The sequence below is a fragment of the Trichechus manatus genome, unplaced genomic scaffold (assembly GCF_000243295.1).
Source record: "Trichechus manatus latirostris isolate Lorelei unplaced genomic scaffold, TriManLat1.0 scaffold00199, whole genome shotgun sequence".
NCBI lineage: Eukaryota > Metazoa > Chordata > Mammalia > Sirenia > Trichechidae > Trichechus > Trichechus manatus.
The window spans coordinates 47875-66082 of NW_004444135.1; the positions used below are offsets into that span (position 1 = coordinate 47875).

General features: G+C 36.8%; 1 protein-coding gene across 3 annotated transcripts in view; it reads right to left on the reverse strand.

The window, feature by feature from the left end:
- ROCK1 (Rho associated coiled-coil containing protein kinase 1) overlaps nt 1-18208 on the reverse strand; it is a 50083-nt gene that overhangs the window by 19311 nt on the left and 12564 nt on the right. The gene's annotated exons all lie outside the window — the stretch shown is intronic.

Sequence of the window (18208 nt, forward strand, 5' to 3'; positions counted from 1 at the left end):
AGAGTAAAGGTATACAAGAAGGTAAGTTTTCTATACTTTACTGTAAGTGGTAAAATATACTAACTGAACGTAGTAAGTGATATATGTCTAATTTAATATCTACAGCAACTAATAAAAAAAGCTATACAAACAGATACACACAAAAACACTATAGCTAAATCAAGGTGAAATCGTAAAAAATGCTTAAGCAACCCACAGAAAGGCAGAAAAAAGAGACATAGATAATAGAGAGGTCAAACAAACAAAAAAATAGCAGACTTATTCCATAAGAGAACAATAACTACATTAAATGTAAACAGTTTAAATCAACAATTAAAAAACAGATTGGCAGAGTGGATAAATAAAACATGACGAACCTCCATACTGTCAACAAGAAACTCACTTCTATAGTAAATTGAATGTAAAAGGATAGAAAATTATATATCATGTAAATAATAATCAAAAGAAAGCTGGAACAGCTATATTATTATCAGATAAAGTAGACTTCAGAGCAAAGAAAATTATCAAGGACAGAGTAAGAAATTACATAAGGCTATAAGGGTCAATCTACCATGAAGACATAGCAATCTTAAATGTGTATGCTCCAAACAAGAGAGCTACAAAATACATGAAGCAAAAACTGAGAGCAAAATGCCAATGAAACAAATAAAGACTTAAACAAATGGAGAGATATATGGTGTTTATGGACTGGAAGATAAAGATGTCAATTCTCCCACAGCTGATATGTCTAAGTTTAATGCAATTTCTATCAAAATCCCAGTAAATTTTTTTTTTTTTGTGAATACAGGCAGGATTATTCTAAAATTTACATGGGAAGCCAAAGGAACTAGAATAGCCAAAACAATTTTGATAAAGAAGAATAATGTGAGAGGAATTTCTCTACTCGATTTTAAGACGTATTATATAGCTACAGTAATTGACGATGTATTGGCAGAGGGACAGATATATAAATCAGTGGAACAGAATACAGAACCCAGAAATAGACCCACACAAGTACAGCCAACTGATTTTTGACCAAGATACAAAAGCAATTCAATGGACGAAGGACAGTCTTTTCACTAAATGGTGCCAGAGATATCGGACAGCCACAGGAAAATACTGAAGCTCAATCTAAGCTTCACACCTTATACAAAAATTGACTCAAAAACGGATATGTTTAAATGTAAAATGTAAAACTATTAAATTTTAAGAATAATATAGGGTAAAACCTACAGCTTGGTGAAGAGTCCTCAGATATAACACAAAAAGCACAATCCATAAAAGAAAAAAATTGATAAATTGGGCTTCATCATAATTAACTTTTTCTCTGTGAAAGACCCAGTTAAGAGGATGAAAAGACAAGCCAAATACTGGGAGGAAATACAAATATATGGGTTTGCAAACCACCTATCTGACAAAGGGCTTGCATCTAGAATATTTTAAAAACTCTCAAAACTCAATGATTAAAAATAAAATTAGGCAAAAGGCATAAACAGACATTTCATCAAAGAGGTTATACTGATGGCAAATGAGCTCATGAAAAGATGTTCAACATCATTAGCCATTAAAACTTGATCTGTTGCCCTCGAGTTGATTCTGATTCACAGCAACCTGTAGGACAGAGTAGAACTGTCCCATTGGGCTTCCAAGGCTGTAAATCTTTACGGAAGCGGACTGCCACATCTTTCTCCCACAGAGTGGCTGTGGATTCCAACCATCGATCTTCTGTTTAGCAGCTAAGCACTTAATCACTGTGCCACCAGGACTCCTGTGTTAGCCATTAAGGAAATGCAAAGTAAAACCACAATGAGATTATCATTATATACCCATTAGAATAATTAATAATAAAAAACTGAAAATACTAAATGCTAACAAGGATAGGGAGAAACTGGATTTCACATATATTGCAGTGGGCCACAAAATGACACGGCCACTTGGATAAGTTACATAGCAACTACCATACAACCTAGCATTTACACTCCTGGACATTTATCCCAGAGAAATAAAAACACTGTCCATGTAAAAACCTGTACACTAACGTTCATAGCAGCTTTATTTGTAATAGCCTCAAAATGAAAACAAAAATGACTTGTCAACAGGTGAATGCCTAAACAAACCGTGGTACATCCATAGCATGGAACACTACACAGCAACAAAAAGAAATGAACTACTGATACACACAACAACTTGGATGGATCTCAGGGGCATTATGGTGAATGAAAAATCATATATGATTTCATTTAAATAATATTCATAAAATGAAAAAAATTACAGAGATGGAGAACAGATTAGTGACTGCCAGGGGTTAGAGAAGTTGGGGTTAAGGATGGGTGGGTATGACTACATAGTGGTAGCAAAGGAAGATCTTTATGGTGATGGAATAGTTCTGTATTTTGACTGTAGAGGTGGTTACAGGAATCTACATATGTGGAAAAAATGGCATAAAACTATACCAACAGATTGAATCAGTTACAACTTCCTAGTTTTGATACTGTACTATAGTTATGTAAGATGTAAACATTGGGGGAATCTGTGTGAAGGGTACATGGGACCTCTTTGTACTATATTTGCAACTTCCTGTGAATCTATAATTATTTTAAAACAAGAAGTTAAAAAGACAAACAACAGATACCAATGCCAAAATAATAAAGATGTTAGAATTATCTGGCAAAGATTTTAAAGCAGCTATTACTAAAATGCTCGGGAAAAAAAAATAAGAGCAAATGCTCTGCGAAGAATGGAAAGACAGTCTAGGCAATAAATATAAGAACCACATGGAAATTTTACAACAGAAAAATACAATAACCAAAGAAAAACTCACTGGATGAGCTCACTAATGGCACTCAGGTGATGAAGCAGTCATTATTCTCGAAGACACATCAACAGAAATTATCCATTCTTAACAGAGGGAGAAAAAGGTTGAAAAAACAAAATGAACAGAAACTCAAAGACCTACAGTATGATACCAAAGAGGGGAACATCTGTGTCATTAGAGCCACAGAAGAAGAGAAAAAGGCATATTAAAAAAAAAAAAAAAAAAAACTTGTCACTGAGTTGATTTCGACTCATAACAAGAAGTGTATAGTGCAGAATAATATCTGAAGAGATAAAGGTTGAAAACTTCCCCTATTTGGTGAAAGACATAACCTACCGATTTAAGAAGCTCAGCAAACTCTAACAAGATAAACTCAAAAAAATCCAGTCATAGACACATCATAATCAAACCGCTGAAAACTAAAAACAAAGAAAATGTTTAGACGATAACCAGAGAAAATGACTCATTACTTATGGGGGAAGAATGATATGGATAACTGTGGGTTTCTCATCAAAAACCACGGAGGTCCCATAATTGATTTAAAAAAAAAAAACTCTCAATAAAATACAAATAGAAGGGAAATTCCTCAACATAATAAAGGGCACCTATACAAAATCAATAGTCAACATCATTCTTAATGGAGAGAGGCTGAAAACACTCCCCCTGAGAACAGAAACAAGAAAAGGATGCCCTTTATCACCACTCCTATTTAACATTGTGCTGGAAGTCCTAGCTAGAGCAATAAGGTAAGAAAGAGAAATAAAGGGCATACAAATTGGTAAGGAAGAAGTAAAACTATTCCTATTCGTGGACGATATGATACTATACGTAGAGAACCCTAAAGATTCCATAAGAAAATTACCAGAACTAATAGAAAGATTCAGCAGAGAAGCAGGATACAAGATAAACATACAAAAATCAGTTGGATTACTATACACCAATAAACGGAACTACGAAAAGGAAATTAGGAAAGCAACATCATTTATAATAGCCCCTAAGAAAACAAAGTATTTAGGAATAAATCTAACCATGGGCATAAAAGATCTATAAAAAGAAAACTACATAACACTACTGCAAGATACCAAAAGAGACCTACATACCATGGTATGGAAAAACGCACCGTGCTCAGGGATAGGTAGTCTCAATACTGTGAAAATGTCAATTTTACCCAAAACAATCTACAAAGACAACATAATTCCGATCCAAATACCAACAACATTCTTTAACAAGATGGAAAAACTAATCACGAACTTTATATGGAAAGGAAAGAGGCCCCAGATAAGTAGAGCATTACTGAAGAAGAAGAATAAAGTAGGAGGATTCGCACTACCTGACCTCAGAACCTACTATACAACTACGGACATCAAAACAGCCCGGTACTGGTACAACAGCAGACACATTGACCAACAGAATCGAGAACTGAGATGTAAATCTACCCACCTATGGTCACCTGAGCTTTTACAAAGGCCCAAAGTCCATTAAATGGGGAAAAGACTTTAAAACAAATGGTGCTAGCAAAACTGGATGTCCATCTGCAAATAAATGAAACAGGACCCATACCTCACACCATACACAAAAACTAATTCAAAATGGATCAAAGACCTAAATGTAAAACCAAAGACTATAAAGATTATGGAAGAAAAAACAGGCTCAACACTAGGGGACCTAATACATGGCATTAATAGGATACAAACCATAACAAAACAATATACAAACACCAGAAGATAAGCTAGATAACTGGGATCTTCTAAACATTGAACACTTATGCTCATCAAAAGACTTCACCAAAAGAGTAAAAAGAGAACCTAAGACTGGAAAAAAATTTTTGGCTATGACATACCTGACAAAGGTCTAATCTCTAAAATCTAAAGGAAAATTCAACACCTCTACAACAAAAAGACAAGTAATAATCCAGTTAAAAAATGGGCAAAATATGAAGAGAACTTCACCAAAGAAGACACTGAGGTGGCTAACAGATACGTAAGGAAATGCTTGTGATCACTAGTCATTAGAGAAATGTAAATCAAAACGACAGTGAGATACCATCTCACCCCAACATTACTGGCACTAATCAAAAAAATAGAAAGTAACAAATGCTGGAGAGGCTGTGGGGAGACTGGAACTCTTACGTACTGCTGGTGGGAATGCAAAATGGTACAATCATTTTGGAAAACAATATAGCGCTTCCTTAAAAAGCTAGAAACAGAAGTACCATATAATCCAGCAGTCCCACACCTAGGAATATATCCTAGAGAAATAAGAGCCATCACATGAACAGACATATGAACACCCATGTTCACTGCAGCATTATTTACAACAGTAAAAAGACGGAAACAACCTAAATGCCTACCAACCAATGAATGGATAAACTATGGTACATACACACAATAGAATACTACACAACAATGATGAATCTGTGAAACATCTCACAACATGGATGACTCTGGAGAGCATTATGCTGAGTGAAATAAGTCAATCACAAAAAGACAAATAATGTATGAGACCTCTATTATAAAAACTCATGAAAAGGTTTACACACAGAAAGAAACAATCTTTGATGGTTACAAGGAGGTGAGGGGTGAGGAGGGAGAAACACTAAGTAGATAGTAGATAAGCGGTAACTCTGGTGAAGAGGGTAAGACAGTACACAATACTGGGGAAGTCAGCTCAACTTGACCAAGGCAAAGCCATAGAAGCTTCATAGACACATCTAAACTCCCTGAGGGACCAAGTTATTGCACTGAGGGCTGAGGACCATGGTCTAGGCTCAATTGGCATAACATAGTTTATAAAGAAAATGTTCTACATCCTACTTTGGTGAGTAGCGTCTGGGATCTTAAAAGCTTGTGAGTGGCCATCTAAGATACTCTACTGGTCCCACACCATCTGGAGCAAGGGAGAATGAAGAAAACCAAAGACATAAGGGAAAGATTAGTCCAAAGGACTAATGGACCACAACTACTACAACCTCCACCAGACTCAGTCCAGCACAACTAGATGGGTGCCCAGCTACCATCACCCACTACTGTGACAGGGATCACAATACAGGGTCCCGCACAGAGCTGGAGAAAAATGTAGAACAAAATTCTAACTCACAAAAAAAGACCAGACTTACTGGTCTGACAGACTGGAGGAAAGCCCCGGCGTATGGCCCCCAGGCACCATTTTAACTCAGTCACTCATGAGGTTCACCCTTCAGCCAAAGATTAGACAGGCCTATAAAACAAACAATAATACATGTAGCTCAACCATATATATGAGACTAAGTGGGCACATCAGCCCAAGGGCAAGGATGAGAAGGCAGGAGGGGGCAGGAAAGGTGGACGAATGGAAATGGGGAATCCAAGGTCAAGAAGAGGAGAGTGTTGACACATCGCAGGGTTGGCAACCAATGTTATAAAACAATGTGTATTAATTGTTGAATGAGAAACTAGGTAAACCTTCACCTAAAGCACAATTAAAAAAAAAAAAAAAAAAATGGAGGTTAGAAAGAAGTGGAACAACATTTCTAAAGTGTCAAAAGGAAGAACTGTCAACCCAGAATTCTAGATCCAGTAAAAACATCTTTCAGGAATAAAGATGAAATAAAGACATTTTCAGATGAAGGAAAACTATGAGAATTCACAGCCAGCAAACCTGATATAAAAGAACTGTTAAAAGAAGTTCTTCAGACATAAAGGAAATGACAGAAGGAAACTAGAAACATCAGGCAAAAAGGAAAAGCAACAGAAATAATAAATATCTGTTTATCTCCTATTAAGTTACTTAAAATATGTTTGACAGGAGAAAGTAAAAATTGTAACATTTTCTGATAGAGTTTTCAATGTATATAGATGCAATCCATAAGACAATTACAACATAAAAGGGAAGGGTAGAGGGATCTATATGGTGGTAAGTTTTCTACATTCCAATGAAGTGGTAACATTGATTTTAAATAGACTATGAAATGTATATACACTGAAATCCCTAGGGCAGTCACTTAAAAAAAAAAAAAAACCTACAGAAGATTAATAGTCGAAAATATGGTAAATTAAAATGGAATACTAAAAAACGTACAAAGAACCCAGAAGGCAGAAAAGGTGTAACAGAGGAAAAAAACCAAAGGGAAGAAGCAGAAAACAAATAATAAAATTGGAAATTTAAATCCCAACATTATCAATAGCAATATTAAAAGACAAAGATTGTCAGGATAGATTTAAAAAAAAATTTCTTTAAACATTACATATTAATACAAAGAACATACTTTTTGTGAAAATTAACTCCTTATTTTTTAATTGGTAAGAAGAGCAGTTATTTTATATTTTTACAAAGCTCTCTTCATGTCTGGCTTAATAGAAAACAGGCTGACTCTCATATCTATTTCTGCATTCAATCTGCTGCATTATGTTGTTTTGGTTTAAGCATGAAAATCTGACTTCACATAGATGTGTACTTGGAAAACGGAAGAGTACTTTAATAGCTTTTTCAGATAATTGTAGAAATTCTTTGCTACTACACCAAACTTGACAAGAGGTAGTTTCTTAAAGATTAGCTGCATTGTGGAATCTGAAACCGTTATCAGTGAACTTTTTTGTACATTAAATTGTATTGGTCTACCTTGCATTCTGAATAGATGATTTTATAACATCATGCATTGGTCATTTAGAAATACTGGCTCACTGAATTATGCAGCTCTTCCAAATACTAACACATTTTATCATACAATATCAAAAAATCACATTTGTTAATGTTATCCCCAACCTCATCAGAAAAGTCTTTAAGCATTAGGAAGCTATTAAGCTCACGGTAGCGAATACAAGTTTTCCAAAATTCTAATTTTCACCTAAAAGCTCTAATTTTATCACTGGGCACGGACACAAACATTGTCAGTTGTTTTCCAACCATCATACTTCAAATTGCAGTCAGCACAGGTCATTCCCAAGTGACACATACACACAGACAAACCCATATATAGACACGTCCTTCATACTCAAAGGACATACTACTGACAGTAAAAAAAAAATGTTCAGTTGTTGTAGGACCCTGTTCTGTTATAATCCCTTCACCAAATATATATTTTTTCATTTTTTTAAAACTTAGGTTACTGAGGTAAAATTCACCCTAAGGTCTATACGTCTATCAGTGTTGACACATACAGTTGTGTAATCACCACCACAATAATCAAGAACACTTCCACCACCCCAAAAAGTTTACTTGTGCCTCTTTGTAATCAATCCTCTCTCCCATCCCCAGTCCCTAATAAATGTTCACTTCTGTTACAGGGCAGTAAACCCTTCACCAAATACAGGTAAACTATTTTTTAACATCTTCCAAAAGTCATCCTACGTCTTACTTCATACCAACTGGGTAAAATGTTACTACTGTCTACTGTTTAATGTTATGCATGACGTATCATTAATCATTACCATTGAAATTACTATTATTCTGCTTCAGATTATCACACTTCATAGCTTAGACTGCCTATCAACATTCACTTTCCAGACATGTCAAATCCAGCAAAGGTATGTTTTAGCAGGTAGCTATTTGAACCTTGCAATACACTGCAGATTCAGTCAAAGAGCTGGTTCATACCCCTCATCTGGGTCAGATTACAGAGCATTACTTCTGAGACAAAATATTATAGGATTTACCTTTCCCTTCAAACCCAGTCAATAAACACTTGTTAAGATCTTGCCCTACTATTCATATCTCCTCTTCCACACTCCATTTTTTACCAATCCCTATACTTTTAAGTTAATTTACATATTTTTCATTTAGCGCATTCTGTGTACAAATCACCCCTCTAAGCACTATGGGCAACACTTCTCTTTGTGGCACGTTATCTACAACTTTGTAGTATAGTGGAAAGAGCACCAGACTAAGTAAGGATCAGAAAGCCTGTCTCTCACTAGCTATATGACTTCAGGGAATTTGTTTATGTTTTCTAAGGTAATTTCTTCCTTTCGAATTGAGAGTAATAATATCTGCCTCACCCAGCCTACCAGATTGCTGTAAACCCTATGATGCACAGTTCTACTCTGACACATGGAGTCCCCATGTGTCAGAGCCAACTCAATGGTAACAGGCAGATTAAAGAACAGATAGTTTATCAACTAGTAAAAAATGTCTGCCTTGAGCATTGTGCTCTTTTAAGAACTATCCATATGAGATCAAATTGACAATAGTAACTCGAAAGATTGGACAGGAACCTTAGGGGGCAGTCAGTTTACGTTAATGGAGGAGGAACAACTCAGAAAAGGAGGATGAGAAGACTGTAATCAATATCACTAAGTTTTACCTGTAGAAACTGTTGAACTGGTGTTACGTTTTGCTGTGTATATTCTCAACAACAAAAAGAACAGATACAGTTTAAACAAGTTACCAATTACACTTTATCTTCTAACATTATGTCAGCTATTCTTTGTTTTTGTCACAGAAAACAAACAAAAAAAGACATTTTCTACTGATTCAGTAACAATAAACAAATATTTATTGAAAATTTATAATGTACCATGCCAGACACTGCTCCAAGAACTGGTGATACATCAGTGAATAAGACAGTCAGATACCTGTTCTCATGGAACTTACATGTAGAGCATCAGTACTTCAAAATACAATAGCTCAGAAGCCTGAGAGCTTTTTGAGTAATCAAAATTTGTTTTCATTTAGGAATAGCCTGTTCATACTAATTTCTCAGTAAGTTACCAAAGAAAACACAGGTCTTTTCCTTTTGGCGGGTGAAGCAATATGGTGCTGGGAGTTACCGTGATTCAGGTAATCACTTCATTTGGATTTTGTATCAAATTTGATTTCCTCTCCCCGTAAAAAATCAGATTAATAAAACAAAACTAATTTTTTTTAGCTACTGTCAGAAAACACTCATCCTCTTTCATATAACCTGGCTTTTTAAACTACATTTTTTAAAAAAGAGAAAATAATTTCTTAAATGCGAGGTAAGTCTTTTTCCATTCAATCCCACTTCAATTTATTTCCCCATAGCCGCTTCTCAGAAGAGGTATATGCAGGAAGAATTACGTCGATCTACTTAGCAACTGTTCAATCCTTCCCAAACCTGGCTATGCAATCTTGTTAAGAATAAAAATGCCAGCATTCCACCTCCCAGCTCCAATTTTCATACAGTTGGGCTGTGGTGAGGCACAAGAATCTCTATTGGGTTCTGATGGGACTGATCCATGAACAAGCATTTGGAAATTCTTCACTATGTCACCCAAAGACATATAGTATCAAGACAAAGCAGCATTAGGCATTTTTCCCTTAAAGGACAAATGTTATCCCAGATGATGATCTTAAGTTCTCAGTCTTTTGAGTTGGCAATACTTATCCTGATGTCAAATAATTCAACAATTTAGTAAAAAAGTCACTTCCAAAAAGGATGAAGAAGAATAAACTATCATTACTTGGGTTTCTCTTGATGATGAGTGTCAGCTTCACCCTAAAAAAAAAACCCATCCAGAACAACCAGACGGTGCCCGGCTACCACAACTGCTGCTACCACAACTGCTACCACCACCAACTGCTCTAACAGGGATCACAACAGAGTCCCGGACAGAGCAGGGGGAAAAAATGTAGAACAAAACTCAAACTCACAAAAAATTACTGGTCTGACAGCGACTGGAGGAACCTCCGAGACTACGGACCCCGGACACTTTGCTAACTCAGAAATAAAGTCACTCCCAAAGTCCACCTTTCAGCCAAAGATTAGACAGGCCTATAAAACAAACAATAACTCATGTGAGGAACATGTTTCTTAGTTCAATCAAGTGTATGAGACCAAAAGCAAAGACAAGAAAGCAGGAAAACTGGATGAATGGACATGGAGAACCCAAGATAGAAAGGGAAAAAGAAAAAAAACAAACAAACGTGTTGCCATCGAGTCGATTCTGACTCATAGTGACCCTACAGGACAGAGCAGAACTGCCCCCATAGGGTTCCCAAGGCCATAAATCTTTAAGGAAGCAGACTGTCACATCTTTGTCCCACAGAACGGCTGGTGGGTACTAACCGTCAACCTTTGGGTTCTCAGGTGAGCACTTTAACCACTGCACAACCAGGGCTCCTTAGCTTCACTTTAGGTAGTAGATATTTGTTTGAGACTACCCAGCAGTTCTTTCTCTTAGTAACTGTCTTAGTCATCTAGTGCTGCTCTAACAGAAATACAAGTGGATGGCTTTAACAAAGAGAGATTTATTTTCTCAGTCAAGTAGGCTACAAGTCCAAACTCAGGGCGTCAGCTCCCGGGGAAGGCTTTTTCTGTCAGCTCTGAAGGAAGGTCCTTGCGAAGCATCAGCATTCCCCCGGTCTGTGAGCTTCTCTGCGCAGGAATCTCAGGTCCAAAAGACGCGGTCTGCTCCCAGCACTGTTTTCTTGATTTTATGAGGTTCCCATGTGTCTCTACTCGCGTCTCTTTTATATCTCAAAGGAGACTGGCTTAAGACACTATCCAATCTTGTACACCTCATCAGTATAACTGCCACTAATCCATTTTTTTACATCATAGTGATAGAGTTTACAACACATAAGGAAATCACATCAGATTACAAAACGTTATGCAATCATACAATACTGGGAATCGTGCCAGCCAAGTTGACAGATATTTCTTGGGGACACAACTTAATCCATGACAGTAACTAAACTCCAATTTTCACCCCTTTCTCATGCAACCATAATATATCGTGGGGGCAGCTGGCATACCCTCAGTTCTGAGAATGGAGCACAGGATGCAGCTCACTGTATATCATTCTCCTGACTACCATGATTGGGATAGATATGGGCACATGATCTCAGTTGTCAGATAAAATAGAAGAAACTACTTGAAGGTTAGAAGACAGGACTTTTCTTTGCACCATACCTGAATAAGTAGTCTTGGAAGCTACTGGCCATCATCTTGCAACCATAAAGTGTTGCCTACCTGAGAAGGGAGACAATACCAGAGAAAAATATCTGAAAAATCCGCTCCCAGTCACATCATCTGAGTCCTGAATCAAGAAACTCCTGAAGCCAGAGTCTACCTCTGAACTATTCAGAGGCAGTAAGCACTCTTTATTGTTCATATTGCTTGATTTGGGTTGGATTTTCAGTCCTTTACAGTCAAAAGATTCCTAACTAAAACAGGTGAGAAGGAAAAGAAATATTTATAGGCCCTTAGTCCTCAATTCACTTAATTCAGTGTCTACTCTGGAACTACTACAGAGGAAGAGAGGCAAAGGACTTAAACGGATGCTGCAATTACAAAAAAAAGCCTATTGTTTTCATTTAGATTATAAATTAACTATAATTCATTTAATTATTATGAATACTTGGTCTAAAATGATCTGAGAAAAGCTACGTGAGTTTAATAAATAACTTCTTCCTCCTCTTCCACTTGAAAACACAGAAGCTATGGGGGCTAGGAGCAGAAAGGAGGTTGTGCCAAAAGGCCAGTTAGCAATCTGGAGCTCCTGTAGGCAAAAAGGCTTTGGGGCCAGGTCAGATGAGCTCAGGATGTGTTGGCTGGTGAAAAGGACAAAGAGACAGCCCTGAGGGAACCCAGAGTTAGTAAGTGCCTACACTCATTTTCCCTCCAACCCCTAGAAACCAAAAACTGTATGCAGTAAACTGGGGGCGGGGTGCTGTTCTAGAGATTTGAGACCCTGCAAATCATCTTTTGAAGGCCTTAACCCAGGGTCCTAAGAGAATAAAAAGGGAAAGGTCCTTAGTTAAAATTCTTTATAAAATGAAGGAAAAAAGCAGAAAAACCTTATGAAACAGCAGAATAATAATATTCACAACGCAAAAATAAGAACAACTAACACTTAATGAATGCTTGATGCATGGCAGGCAGGTCACAAAATGGGATTCCAAGGGCCAATTCACACAAACAGATATAGTTTGTTTGGCCCACCTAGTGATTTTTAAACATCTGAATTAGCTGCCAATATTTAAACAGAAAGGTTTAATTTACAAATGTGCATTTCTGGCTTCTCTTTTAAGGACAATGGAAGATCTGTTAACACTGGACCTTGCGTTCTTACTTGGTAACTACCAGTTGGGACTGAGAGGTGGTTGCCCCCTTCTACAGGGCATATGCTCTACATCTTCCCAGAGTCCCCATCCTCCTTACTGTATCTCCAAAACTGAGGTCAGGTATCATTTATCATCAGTTTGCACTATTGTTTTTGTGAGGTTTCAAACCCAGCTTTATAGATTATCTCATTTAATCCTCACCACCAGCCTATGAAGTAACTTATTATTATCTCCATTTTACAGATTGAAGAAACTGCTTAAGAGAGTTTGACTTACCCCAGGTCAAACCCACCAGCCACTCAAAGACGGGCAGTCTGCTTCTGTAAATATTTACAACCTTGGAAAACCTATGCGGCAGTTCTACTCTGTCCTATAGGGCCACTAAGAGTCGGAATTGACTCAAGAGCAATGGGTTTGGTTTGGTGATGGTCTTATCTACCCTGTCCCACTTCTCTCATTCTCCTGGGAATTGCTTCCCCATTCTCCTAGTTCTCATGTAACCCTACCCTCTGTATCACAAGTGATTAGTCCAGGGATGGGCACCTGACCCATGATAAACTAATGATTCTTTTCCTCCAGAGCTCTGGACTTGAGACTCAAAGATTTAAAGTCAATGGCTGAAGCTGAAGCTGTTAGATATAGAACTCCAGTGCTTTGGGCAGCCCTATTTTCCAAATGTGACTGAAATGAATCTATTGTCAGAGAAAATGAAGCCAACACAAAGAAAAAATAAGAGAATACAGACAGAGAGCCCCACTTGTATTTCGAGGCCCAAGTTCCAACTTATTGCTGAAGCTCAACTGAATCCTTACCTTTTAAGAGATCAGATTTCTCCAAATCCATAAATTCTTTCTGTCTAGGAAAATTCAAGTTGGATCTTATCACTTACAAATGAAAGAGTCCTAACTAATTTAGGAGGGGAAAAAAAACCAAACAGGTGAATGGGGAGTAGGATAACCATTCACAACAACAAGCATGTATTGACTGAACACTAATACAAAGAACTATGCTAAATTCCCAAGGAATTCTCATTAGAGAAATACTCATAGGAGACAGTGTATGGTAAATTCTAAACTATATAAAACACATTATAAATACTATAAGAGTTCAAAAAAGAAAGTAACAATGTAACACAGTTGTGATTTATGTTGGACTATAAAGAAAACTAGTGAGGAGAACACGAGAAAAAACGTAATGGAGAGAAAGGTAGGACCTGGAATTAATAAGACCAAAAGACAGATGACATGCTGAAGAAAGTGAGAAAATCTATCTGGAGCACAGTCTAATTTGTGGAACAGTGGGAATTAAGACCAAGTATATAGGCAGACTAAGACCATATGACAATAAGCACTGAAGTTAAGAAAAAGAAAGATATAGCATGGATTATATTAGCAACTGCTAGGCTCACCCACTAATCCAAGAATATTAGGTTGAAAATTTGGACTTGGGCAGGGCAGCAATCAACAGGAAGGAAAGATCAGATCCAAGAAATATTTCAAGTAAAGAATCCCATTCTCTTCTCGTCTACCAAGTTTCCAAATAATAATTTCACCTGTAGCAGAACCTTCATCAAATCTATACTATAAAGGTAAACAAGAAAAGGATATAAACACTGGGAACTAAGTGTTATGGTACTATGACACTTATATATAAATTATTTCACTTAATCCTCATAATTAAACCGAAGAAGTAACCATTATCACGATTCTAATTTTGCAGGTTAAATATATTCAGGTTCAAAGAAGTTATGTGACTTGTCCAAGATCACAGAACTACCGTATTTTTACGTAAATAACATGCGCTTTCTATGTCTGTTTGCCAATCATGCCCTTCTCCACGAGGTATTTTCATAAGTGCACTATGTTATTTATTTATTTATTTTTTTAAAGCAAGTGTTAAAAAGAAAACTGGCATAGCAGTGCTTATGTAAATATCTCGCGGGGGAGGGCACGGTTGGCAAACAAACGTAGAAGGAGTGCGTTATATGTATAAAAATACAGTAAATAAAAAGCTGGCCTAAAGGGTGGGGAGTTGGGTAATAATCCAGTTGGTCAGCATAAAGGTAAAGGTACTTTTTCCAAAGGACAAATTATGAAGATCTATAATAATGGTAATGATTGCTGCTAACATTTACTATATGCCAGGAACTGTGCAAAGCACTTTACATATATTATCACATTTAATATTCCTAAGAGCCCTATAAGGGTCTATGTTTAATTTTACTTAAAGATGATATGTTTGTATCCTTAAAAAGTTAAGAACTTTGCCCAAAGTCACAAGGCTAATAAGTGGCTGAGCTAGGTGGGATTCAAAAATCTGTCTATCAACAACTGCATCCTTTGCCATGAGACCAGAAGAACTGGATGGTGTCCAGTTAGCATTACTGAACATTCTGATCAAATATTCTATAGAAGAATCCTGATCAAAAGGGGTAAAATGCAGAACACAATTCAAATTCTCATGGACTCCAGACTCTCTGAAGCCATAGAAGCTGGATGAACCCCTAAAACTATTGCTCTGAGATAATCTTTAAATCTTAAATCAAAAATAGCCCCTAAAGTCTTCTTAAAACCAAACAATAGTTTAGCTTAACTAGTAAAGAATGTGCTTTGAGCACTGTGCTCTTTTAAGATCTATCTATATGGGATCAAACTGATAATAGCAACTCGAAAGATCTGATAGGACACTTAAGGGGCAGTGAGTTTATTTAATGGGGGAGGAACAACTGAGAAAAGGAAGAGAACGGTTGCACAACTCAAAATGTATTCAATGTCACTGAACTGTATATGCAGAAATTGTTGAATTGGTGTATGTTCTCCTGTGTATATTCCCAGCAACAAAAATAAATTATAAAAAATAAAACAGTCTAACTCCAAAGGCAATTTTCTTAACCACTATGCATACTGTCTCCATGACTATTAGCTTACTAGATATGAGCAGAGGAAATATAATTAGGATGAGATAAGTAAACTCCTTTGTTGTTGTTGTTAGGCGCTGTCAAGTAGGTTCCGACTCACAGCCACTCCACATACAACAGAACAAAACACCGCCTCATCCTGCGTCATCCTCGCAATCATTGCAATGTTTGAGCTCATTCTTGCAGCCACTGTGTCAGTTCATCTCGCTGACGGTCTTCCTCTTTTTTGCTGACCCTCTACCTTATTAAGCATGATATCCCTTTTCAGGGACTAGTCCCTCCTGATAACACATCCGAAGTATGTGAGATGAAGTCTCGCTTCCAAGGAGCACTCTGGCTGTACTTCTTCCAAGACAGACTTATTCATTCTTCTGGCAGTCCACAGTATATTCAATACTATTCACCAACACCATAATTCAAAAATATCAATTCTTCTTCAGTCTTCCTTATTCATTGTACAGCTTTCACATGCATATGAGGCGACTGAAAATACCGTGGCTTGGGTCAGGCACACCTTAGTCCTCACGGTGACATCTTTGCTTTTTAACACTTTAAAGAGGTCTTTTGCAGCAGATTTGCCCGATGCAATACGTCATTTGATTTCTTCACTGCTACTTCCATGGGCGTTGACTGTGGATCAAAGTAAAATGAAATCCTTGACAACTTCAATCTTTTCTCCGTTTATCATGTTTTTTTCTTTATGCTGAGGTGTATCCATACTGAAGGCTGTAGTTTCTGATCCTCATCAGTAAGTGCTCAAGTTCTCTTCACTTTCAGCAAGCAAGGTTGTGTCATTTGCACATCGCAGGTTGTTAATGAGTTTTCCTCCAGTCCTGATGCTGCATTCTTCTTCATGTAGTCCAGCTTCTCGGATTATTTGCTCGGCATACAGACTGAATAAGTATGGTGAAAGGATATAACCCTGACACACACCCTTCCTGATTTTAAGCCATGCAGTATCCCCTTGTTCTGTTCCAACGACTGCCTTCTTGGTCCATGCCAACGTACTAGTCAAGAGTATTCAGGGCTCCAGAGCCCCAGTTCAGTTTTTCTTCTCACTATACCATATCCTCATTTTTGGAAATCACTGTATATTAAGTACCTACTAGGTCGACAAGTACTTGACAAGGCAGTTCTGCTTATGTCATTCAATCCTCACATAAGGTATCCCCATTTCAAAGATGGGATAATTGGACGACATCACAGTGGTTTAGTAAATTGTCCAAGGACAAAGGACTAATAAATAGCAAAACCAAGGTTGGGACTCAGTAATTCCTGACTAAAAAATGCCTGCTCTTCAATATGACAGTGTATGTCCATGACAGAATTGGGGTGGGGAATAGTCCTACTATTAAAAGCTTAGAAAATATTATAAATCCTTTATAACTGACATAGTGTGGTATTAACACATGAATAGGCAAACAGACCAATGGGACAGGATAAGAAGTCTAGAAAGAAATCCCCAACTACATATGGAAATTTAATATATGAAGAAAGTGGCATCTCAAATCAGTAAAGATAGGCATTTTAAAATAAATGGCTTTATCCATAACCATTTGGATAAAGATAAAATTGTATATGTATCAGAAATCTAAATATAAAACTGAAACCATGAAAGTACCAGAAGAAAATATGGATGAATCTCTTTATAAACTGGACATGGGAAAACCTTCCGAGCTATGACTCAAAATCTTGAGGCAATAAAAGACTGATAATTCAAATACATTCAAAAACAATTTTTTTGCAAGGCAAATAAACAAAAAACAAAGAAGGAAAATCAAAAGGCAAATGAAAAACTGCAGAAGATATTTGCAAATTATATCATAAAAAAAGGGCTAAGATCCTTAATTTATAAAGAGCTCCTAAAATTTGAGAAAAATAAAATAGAAAACTGGACAAAAAAATAGGGACACAAAAGTTCACGGAAGAAATGCAAATGGCCCTTAAAAATATGAAATGATGTTCAATCTTACTCATAATAAGAGATATAGAAATTAAAATTACACTGAGATACCACTCCTCACGTATTAGATGGGCAAAAATTCAAGAGTCTGACAAGATATTGTTAGGGAAGGCAACAGACAATCCCATTTATTACTGGTGGAAATGTAAATTGTGCTAATCATGCTAACCCCTACAAGGAAGAGAATATTCCAAAAGTGAGCAAAATTCCACACGCATTTATCTTTGACCCAGCAATCCCACTTTTAGGAATCTACTCCAAAGATACGCGGGCAAAAATATGAAATGACTTGTGCACAAGGTTACTCATGATGGCATTATCTGTAATAGTACAAGATTATAAACAAATAAAATGTCCATCAATAGGAGAATAAATAAATAGTGTTAACATCCACGCCATGGAACACTACGCAGCTGCAAAAGGAATGAGGAAGATCTCCATATGCCAATATAGGGTATTATGTATGCTACTTTTTGCGTCAAAAAGGGGTAGAAATATAAATATATATATATATATATATATATACATACAC